This window comes from Acomys minous, assembly GCF_964271855.1.
Source record: "Acomys minous genome assembly, chromosome: 6".
Classification (NCBI taxonomy): Eukaryota; Metazoa; Chordata; class Mammalia; order Rodentia; family Muridae; genus Acomys; species Acomys minous.
This window is the reverse complement of record NC_140487.1, coordinates 72,651,282-72,659,794: the sequence shown is the minus strand read 5'-3', so window position 1 is coordinate 72,659,794 and position 8,513 is coordinate 72,651,282. Positions and strand designations below refer to the sequence as shown.

The 8,513-nt window shown below is 44.8% G+C and overlaps 1 protein-coding gene across 3 annotated transcripts in view; it reads left to right on the top strand.

The window, feature by feature from the left end:
• The first annotated feature begins 534 nt into the window (after positions 1 to 534).
• CALD1 (caldesmon 1) overlaps positions 535 to 8,513 on the top strand; it is a 181,940-nt gene continuing 173,961 nt past the window's right edge. Inside the window, exon 1 of one of the 3 annotated variants that reach the window (XM_084787028.1) lies at positions 535 to 851. The gene's annotated coding sequence lies outside the window, so the exon portion shown is untranslated. The remainder of the gene's footprint in view (positions 852 to 8,513) is intronic. The other 2 variants (XM_084787032.1, XM_084787035.1) reach the window with 2 other exon arrangements.

Sequence of the window (8,513 nt, the reverse complement as noted above, 5' to 3'; positions counted from 1 at the left end):
TGGTTCTGCCTTTATTCTGGCTAACATTATCTACTGAAAAGATTGATACATTTTATTCATATTTTTGTCAGATGTTTTCATAACATACACACACAGACCTGTTCTTAAGCTGGAGCTTAAGCCGTACCGAAGACCTTAGTCTTGCCCACTTCAGATTTTTAACTTGTGTAATGCTTTAAATTCATTTTGTAATGCAATCCCTTTGAAAAAGAAATACACTATTAAGGCTTCCTCAAGGAAAACGTCTCCCCCATCCCCACCCCCACCACAACCCCACCCCCATAAGCACGTCTAACTGTCCGTTTATTGTTTCATGGACTGTACTTTCTTTTTAAAGCTCTATTTGTGTTCTACAAGACAGCCTCTTTCTCCAAGATTAACGTTTCTTATGATTGTTCCTGACAATGGAGCTACTTCCAGGAGGCCCTGCTTAGGATAACCAAAAAAGGGCATGGAGCCGGCTGGTTTTGGCAGCCTGCTCACAGTTTCAAGCTTTTTAGGACTTGGGCTTTCTGGTGAGTGATATCCTGAGCATGCCCAGGGAATGACAGGCATCCTCACAGGCAGACAGCATCACCTTGGCCGGGTGTCGTCACTGGCTGCCTATTAGAAAAGCTACAAGACAGTGCATACCACCGCCTGCTGACTGTAAACACCGGGATATGTGTTCACTTAGCATGGGCTTCTGGGAGGGGCCAAGGAAGGGCGGTCTGCAGTTTTATTGAATAGAGCAGTGTGCATTAGGCTGCCTGCCTGCCTGCCTGCCTGCTCTCTTGCTGTGGTGCTTGAAGGAATTCCTGCTCCTTTCCGACGGTGCACACGGTCCTCTCTGGGAAGAAGCTGCTGCCGAGGTAAGACACAGCGTCTTTCTTTTTCTGCCTTTGGGGAAGCTGGAGCCGCTTTGTAGGTTTCAGGCAACATTTCTGACCAGCAGCATTGCTGGGTATGCAAAATCTTTTGAGGCAGGCAACAGACCATGCAAATCCCCAAAGCCAGCCTGGGCTTCTCTGACCTGCGGATGCTCCCAGAAGGTCTAGAAATATGATGAAACTTCAAGTTTTGTTTCTAGAGATGGGACAAGAGGAAAGGTCTCGTAATGACAGGATCAGGGAGCACGGGTGACTTTTCCTAGGATGCGCTTTTGTTTCCAAGAGGGATGTGAGTTGTACGTGGTGTCCTCGGGCCACTGTCAGCAAGTGGACTCTGACCGCTGACCTGGGCCGCCAAGAGTCCTTTTTAGCAGACATCTAAATAGGTTTCAGGTTTCACTTAAAAAATAACAGCAACGCACTTCTTAGGTTGTTAAAACAAAGAGTGATTTTTTTTTAAGCTAAGCAATTCGTTCCTGTAGCTCTGCTACCAGGATTTTAGAAGTGGGCTTTCAAAGATGTAAAGATATAAGGTCGGAGCTCCACCACTAGCACCAACAGAGCTGGTGTCACTCATCTGCTATTTGCTGAAACAGAAGATGCCTACCGTGTCTGTTTTCCATAAAACATAGCAACAAGAGAATGCGTGCATGAGTGGGTGTGTGTGTGTGTGTGTGTGTGTGTGTGTGTGTGTGTGTGTGTGTGGAAACCATGCTTAACTTCCTACCAAAATATTTCTTGGGAAATCTTCCTTTCTGTTGGAAAGTATACCCAGAGGGTCTGAAAAGATATGAGTGGGGAGAATGTTCCAGAAAGGAAGGAAAGGAGCGCTTACTTCCAGACAGACGTATTTGGGCATTGCAAACAGTAGTGCAAGTTGGTAGTAGTCCGCAATTCCTTTTGGAAAGGGCTGATTGTAAAGGGCGGGGGAGTTCCAGTGCTGTGGTAATACATGGTCAAAAAAAAGCAGAGGAGAACGAGGTAACGAGGCTGTGGAGATGGAGGTGTAAATGCAAACAGCGTGGTCCCTCAGTGTTAGGCAAAGCCAGACATGTGTGGCTAGAACTGACTGAGGACAAGGTGCCCTGCAAAGGAAGTGGTAGTCTGAAGACTTAAAAACTAATATTCATAGTAAGGACTGGCGTCTCCAGATGACTGTTCCATCCTATGCTTGCCATAGTCTATGATGCTTTGGGGTTGGGACTCGCTAAGCAATCCTTGTGTTTAGAAGTATGGGGATGGTTTCTTGAGACGTGATACATGAGAGCAGAGTGCTCCGTGGGTTTCTCTCGCCGGAACAGCTCTGAGAGAAAGGCTGCAGGCAGACGCTCTGTTTGACTACTGCCCTTCCCTGGAAGACATCAAGTTCTGAGCTTTGCACAGGGTTCTTAATGTCAATCAAAACATAGAGAGCAGCGTCTTTTTCAAGTGTTCTCTAACCCATGTAGGGAATGCGGTTTGGAAGGAAACCTATAATCTTCAATTTGAGGATCGATCCATTTTGAAACCGACACCCTGGAGCCCCTGACCATCTATTTTCTCTATGGCCAGTTTCTCCCATCCCCCTGGTGTGCTCCACCCCCAAGCACTACAAAGACACACTTTCTGAAATAACACCGTATGCGTTCTCCACACTCAGAGTGAGGGATGTCAGTTCACAGGGAGCCACAGGCGGTTCTTGGTCCTACTTCCTTCCTGTAGAGAATGATCTGGGATACCCCCAAACAGAGTGAGTGGATGGGGAGTAAATAGAGCTCAATGAAGCCACAGCCTGGAAACTTTTAGTCTATGAACATCATTTAATGAAAAACATAAAGGCAAAGCTCTGGTTGAAAAAAAAATGCAGAAGAGAATAGATCTTTGAACATGTGAGGTATGTACTTAAATAGTTTACAGGTTGAGTGTGGGGTTGTTTCCATTTTTGAAAGCCAAAAGAATATATGGCTTAAAGCATGGCATGCAATCAGAAGATTGCCTTAAGCACGTGATTTTTACATCAGAGAGCGAAGAAGATACAGATTCAGATTTCAGATTCAAGGGTTTAAGGGAGACATGTGAATGGATTTCCTGACAACGGGGCTATTCCAAGTTCTGATTGGCTCCTCACTGGTCCCAAGCCTTTCCTGTTCTCTGCAGGTAGAACAGGTTGGTTTAGAGGTATGCCATAGAAAGTTCCAGAATCTAGTGGCCCTTTCTTGGAAACACATACAGTCGTGTCCACTTGTCATTCGTGGCAGCATAACTACTGCTTAGCCACTCTTCAGTGAGACAAGAAGTGACTTAGGAGATGGACATGAGAAAGGTTTTGCCAGCTCTCCATCTGCCTGGTGTCTGTCACATGGCTTGGAAATGTGGTGGGGTGAGGCCATGGTTAGGAGGTTGGGGGGTGGGGATGCTGACAAAGCGGAATGCAAATAGCATGGTAGGACTAGGGAGGAGGTTAGGGAGATGCTGCCAAAAGGATTTTCAAACTTTAAAGAGGCTTTTTTTGGGGGGTAAATCTCTCAGGGCCCAAAAATAGCACCATTAGCATCTTAACAGAAAGTCCTTCATCTCTCTAGCCGACCTAGAGGAGCTGCTCATTTAAAGAGATGCTCTTTAGGCTTAACCCACGAGCTCCCAGATGAGAGCTTGATTCTAGTTTGGGTCCTTTTGCTTAGATAACCCTGACCTTTAATGATGGTATCAACTCTTTGGCATGGCTGTAAACGTGCCTCTCTTCCATGCCAAAGTGGTTAGGATGGCCACACGAGATAAGAGGTTTTGTCTTCTTTCCCAGTAGACCCATAGAGCCTAAGTTGTTTTCAGTTTTAATCTTCTGGCTATTATGCTAACTCTAGGTGACAGCCATTGTTTCTCATCTAGTTTCCCTAAAGATCTCTCCTCCTTTCTCGTGTATAAGAAATCTTGCAGGGTTCTTTCTAGAACCCCGATCCCACAACTTTAAGAAAGTGGTCCATCCTAAGGTTATCTGAAATCTGACTTTGAGGATCAAAGACCAGGAGTAGACAGATAACAGAAGGCAGAGCAAGGCAGGCTATTTATGGCGCAGAGCAATATCCAGGAACCAGGAAATGTGAGGAGCCAGGTGAACAGACCAATGACAAAGTGCTGACAACAGACGGCCCTTAGTAAATGAGGTGGCTTCTCTGCCTCCAGCCAAAAGGATGGAATTAATCCGAGCTTGTCATGCCTGGGCCTTGTAGGCAGGATGAGGTAAACCGGCAGCACCTGGCTGGAGTTCCTGCCCTTATTGAGACCAGATTTCTAGGAGCCATGGCTCTCACCTATGCTGGTTCATTGTTTAGTATCTTCAGTTTTAACTAAAGCCGGGTGCTACCCCTAGCACCCTCACCCCTTAGACGTCCAACTGACCAGCTTCCCGTCTCCTAACCAGACGTGGAGCTCTCCAGCGGTTACAGAGTTGGGTGTCAACGGGAGCTGAGCTCTAGGATGAGAATCAGATGACAACAAGTGCCAAGCACAGCTAGTCCTGGGTAGGGCACAGCCGGCTGTCTTCAAGCCGAGAGAGAAAAGTTTTAGGTAACTTCAGATCTTGTCTCTTGCTAGCTAATGTAGTCTGCTTAAGAACTCACAAACCTCTTGCCTTGGCTTCCCAAACGAGCACTGGGGTTACAGATGTGGGCCCCCAAACCCAGCTCAGGAGTGTCTTCATTGTTTTTCAGATCTGATGGGGCAAAATGAGTGTGAACATACAGATATATAGGAGGAACGTGCTTTGTAATGCCTCCATTCCAAAGAAAGGGAGGCCCATTTGCAGGGAAGATGTAATTTTCAGTAGGGAGTTTCCCAGGGTTAGAAATGGCTACTTGTGACGGTATTCCAAGAGAGTGCCAAGAGACTAATAAAAGGACTGCCAAGCAGTAGTAGGAAACCATAGAACTTTTAAAAATATTTTAAGCAAATTGGGTGTTCTTTGTAAGTGCTCATCTTCATGCATGGTTTTGCAGGGGTTTTTTTTTCTTTTCTTTTTTCTTTGTTTTTTTGTTTGTTTGTTTGTTTTGTTTGTTTTGTTTTAGCACAAATATATATGCAGCAATGACGATAGCTTGATGAACGTTTATTTCTTGTCCCTGGAAGCTTCTGGCATTGCTTTGTGACTATGCAGAAGAAGCGGATGGAAGCACTTGACCACCAGGAAATCATTTCACTTGCAGAGGAACATATTAAGTAGGAGTACATAATTAGTTCCTTTTAAGCCCACACAGGACATCCCCTCTCCTCTCTCCCAAGACAGTCTACTGGGGAGCTAGATAGATCATACCTATGGGCCAAAGACTGGCAGGACTAAGATGAAGTGACAATCAGGACAAGAGTCTCAAAGCTGGACTCGGGAGGGGCAGTCTCAGGCAGAAAGGATAGAGAATTCAAAATAAGCTATATCATGACTTCCGGCCAGCTGAGTACAGATGAAGTAGTAAAAGAAAGGAGTCAAATAAATTTCCCCAAACCAGGTTCTCACTCAGCAAAACACCACCCTGACAGGTATGGTAAAGTACGGAAGACTTGACTCAGAATTGGGGACCAATGGGTTCTTCTGTTACTAAGCTTTAGGAACTCAAGCAAAAGGGCGGGGTTATAAAATACAGGAGCAGTAATAAAGGAGCTGGAGAACCGGAAGTCAGACAGGGTGGGGCTCCCCGGAGGATGGGGTTAAGATCCAGATGGGTCTAGGACACCAGCAGGAAGCTGTGGAGCTCAAACCCGTGTTTCCGTTCCTGTAAACTCAACTACTCTAGGCAGCTGTTCTACCACCTGGAAAATTCCTTGCATGCTTTACGTCAGAGTCTGAGAAAAGACATTTGATTGGTTCAGGTCCCTTAGCAGAGCAGATGGTCAAAGGCTCAGTGTATTACTCAGTGAGTCTGGAGGCCGCCCTACCCCTATCAGGGATCATCCTCGGGTAAAGAAAAGCCTAGGAGGGCTGATTTCAGTTGGAGAGAAATCTGGGTGAGGGGGTGAACAGCTGGAATGACTCACAGCTCACTTGAACTTCTCAGAGGAAGAGTTTGTGGACAGGCAAACATTCAATCCAAGTCTCGAATCATTCTTAAGGACCATCTTCGTACGGCACGGTAAGCCAGTCTGAAGAGAAGTCGATGTGAAGTTGACACCACTCGTAATTGAAAAGCAAAACACCGTGCTTTTTACAAAGACTCTAGACAAAAATATCATGAGGTTTGCTGTTGGCAAAAGGCTTTGTGGATAAACCACTGGCATGATACGGCCCCTCCCCTAAAAAAAGGCAATCTTTCAAAGTCAGTAGACTAACAACTGAATCATCTCAATAAAGAAGAGTTATGGGTCTAGGGAGATGAGTGTTTGCTACACAAGCATGCGGGTTTAGATTAAATCCCCAGCATGGCCAGGTTCCTGCAGTGCCAGCACTGTAGAGGGCAGAGCTGGGCGGGGCTGGGGATCGCTGGGGTTTGCTGGCCGCCATTCTAGCTACAGACTCAGTGAGATGCTTTGTCCCAAAGAAATAATGCCGGGAATGATAAAGAAGAAAACTTGACATGCTCCTTTGTTCTTTACAGGGGCATGTGTGTGCCCATGCCTGTGTGTGCCCATGCAGGCTCACTCATCCACCTCCACACATCCGCACATATACCACACAAATATACAACACAAAACCTTATCACTGTGTAAGTCACACAGTTCTTTAGTAAACCAAACACACTGCGCTAGTGTATTCAAAGTCCATGGGATTTGTGGTCCGCGTGATATTTACCCTTCACTGAACACTCTCGTGGTCAAGCAGGAGAGCAAATACATACTCTTCATTCTCTCAGTTCTGACCATATTGGCAGCACCATGTTCTATTCTGGGCAAATATATACTCAGGAGTGAGCATCAGATGCCAGGTCAGGAGAGTCAAACAAACAAGGACCAGACAGGATATCTGGAGGTGTGTGTGAGCAAGGAAACAGAGATGCATACAAAAATGCATCCTACTCTTTGGAGTGCCTTTACACAGGGAGTTGAGAAAGCACCTGTCTCGTGACAGTATAAGTTCATGGAATTTTAAGCTGCCAATACTTTGGGATATGACTTAGCCAAGAGTGTAACACTTGGTCTATCCAATTGTTAAGACAGTTTCCTATGCTGTGTCCAAGTGCACAGAGGTAGAAAACGCTACCATTGATAAAGACCACAGATAGAGCCTTGGCTGCTAAAGAGCCATGCTTGACACATCATCAACACAATCTATAGGTTCCTAGCCCCTGGAAGGCCACAGGTTGTTGTAAAGACATAAACGCAGCTACACACACACACACAAAGGAAGTGATTTTGACAAACTGAGTAGTGTATCTCTCCTCAGTTTGCGGTACCATCTTTCTAATTATAGAGCTAAAATACTAAGGTATAATTGAATTCATAGTCACTTCTGGGTTTTAGTATTTTTCCCAAGCACTGAAACAGGTACTATTTACTGTTATGTATAGAAAAAATCATCAGTAAAGTTCAGGATCTTAAGACAAAAATTAAGACATAAAGGGTCTGGGTTTGTGAATGTAGTTCAGTAGTCACTTGCCTAGAATGCAGAAGGCCTTGAGCTCGCTCCATAGCACAGAAAGATAAATAAATATCAGCAATCCACTTTTCGTTTTCCAGTTAAGAGACAAAAGTCTAGCCACTTACACTAAGTAAAGTGATATATGTACTGGTAAGTGCCTTTGAGTAACGTTTACCTGTTAGTTGACAAGATGCAGAAAGCAGGCAACAACAGTTTATTAGTAGATGTTCAGTGGCCTGACATAGCAAAATCCCAGTAAATACTTGTTGAACGGAAAGACTGTGAGTTGACCAAGGTCATGTCCTTTGTTAGTGGCAGAGAGAATTCTGGATCACACAACTGTGAAGCTCCACTTTGGTGAGCACCAGGTTCAGTCTGCCTGCGTCTGTGGTCCTAGGGCAGCTTCACAACCTCAATCGCTCTCAGAGCCTTTTGGCCCACGCCTGGAGGTTCTAATTCAGTAGGTCTTGCTGGAGTGGGGTCTAGGCATCTGCAGTTTGTAAAGGCTCTTCCAGGCTCTGATGAAACATCCTGCCTCAGAAATAATTCTGGTCACTGGTGTTTATAGTAATTTATGGCACATGGTCTAGTTTATTATTCCTCAGAAACATATTTTTGTTTAGATAATTTCCCCCTAAAAGTTACAGCTGTGTATCCCAAATAATCTATCTTGCCAAACCTCTTTGGAAGTGCAGAAGTATTGATGTGAAACTCCTCCATCTTCTTCTATCCTTTTATTTTTTATTTTATTTTTTTTGTCTAAGTTCAAAACTATCAACCCATAAGGTCGAGCTTTTGCTGATGAGATTTCCAGTGTTTGCTTTTGTAAAGTGCTGGAAATAATGGCAAGAATAAAATTTCTCATGGTGTTTCCAGGTCTTGTTCCAGCCACTGTTACTAAGTGGAATTTAGCCCTTGGGGGAAGGGCGACTTCAAGAATTTTCTCTTTATAAGTATTTATGTCTTTGAGCAACTTTAAAGATTAGTTACTTCATTTGGTTCCTTACCAAGAAAAACAAAGTATAGTCTCATTCTATCTCCCCCCTCTCTCTGTCCTTTCCTCTGTTTCTTTTTGTGGTAAGGAGTAAGTCCCAAATGAGATGCGC